The sequence below is a fragment of the Austrofundulus limnaeus genome, unplaced genomic scaffold (assembly GCF_001266775.1).
Source record: "Austrofundulus limnaeus strain Quisiro unplaced genomic scaffold, Austrofundulus_limnaeus-1.0 Scaffold169, whole genome shotgun sequence".
NCBI classification, from domain to species: Eukaryota; Metazoa; Chordata; class Actinopteri; order Cyprinodontiformes; family Rivulidae; genus Austrofundulus; species Austrofundulus limnaeus.
In genome coordinates, this window is record NW_013952571.1 from 124,644 (window position 1) to 126,071 (window position 1,428).

A 1,428-nucleotide genomic window follows, 5' to 3' on the forward strand; every position below is an offset into this window, starting at 1 on the left:
ATTTTTACAGTCTTTATTTTACAGTTAAAATATGTGCTTATTAAATAAAGTCTAATGTTACAACTAATCGTGGATCCCTTTAAGTATGACCCTCATTCTGAGTGAGTTTCACCACTCTATGGATAAATCKTATTCCAGCTTCTTGTCTTCATTACCTTCAGTCTTAAGTTTAGTACCTGTAGTTGATGACCATAGTTGAGGGATCTTAAACTGATTGATGAACTGAGAATATTGTCTTTTATTTAATCTGTGTATCACAACAGGATGATAAAACACCTACACCACTGCAGACCCACAATCTTTCACTCCATTCTACAGTTGCTCATGAACAAGAGATGCTTGAACTTCTCCACTGGGGCCAGCAGCTCATCCATCATGAAGCTGGCCTCAGACATGGAGATGTTGATCCTTATCTCAGCTGGAAATACACTTAAGTTCTGGCTGGAGGTCCTGATCAGACCAACATGACATCATCATCTGCACAACAAAAAGCATTTTAACCCCCTCTCAGCTGCCAACATGTCAGAATTTAGATCAGTATCTGTAAAGTTAAGGAGATGCAGCCATTTTGGTTAAATAATGACAGGTCTACCCATGGGACACAACATCTCTGATTCATCATTTTTCGGCATCCAGACTTTATTTTTAAACATGCAAAAAAGTATGTAAACATGTCCTACACATGTAGAACATGTCTACATATTTAAATGGGGGTGTGCCAGGAGGAGGAGTTTGATGTTCCACATTTGTTTGGATGGATGAAGGAAAGGTGCYCAGAAACATGCATGTGCACAGTTTGACTTTCAAAATAAAAGCTGCACTCTTTTATRCAAGAGGCTCCTGGAGAGCCTGTATTTATTACTAATGGACAGCATGAGTGTAAAATATGTTGTCAGTATTTGTCAGACAAACAGAGCTGGAACTAGTCTTTGTTATGATCCATTTGTCAGAAAAGCAACAAGAAAAAAAAAAAAACGAATTATGACCTCATGTTTTAAAATCTGAGGCATCCTGTATCCTCCTGCTTTTGTAGTTAAATTAATCAGGAATAATGTCCAAATGAAATAAAAAGAAATGTGTGTGTACAAGTACGTGTGTTTATGTGTGTGCGCATGCGTTTGTGTGTGTGTGTTAGAGTGTTGAATCAGTGGAAAGATTTCAAAGAGTGCTGTGCTATAAATGGAGCTGATCCAACGTGATTAAAAAGCTGGCTGTGTAACCTTTCAGACTGAAAACAGGTGTGTCTGTGTGTTTGGTGTTTTATAATCCCCCCCATCCTTCCAGCTCAGGTCATTCTGATACCCTTCATACAGCTGAATCATTTTAGACTTTAGGTTTCAACTTATCTCCACCTATGAAAGCTGATGACTCCAGGTGAGGAACAGCAAGGCATACAAATTGAATAAGTGTCTTTTACAGCATCCATTA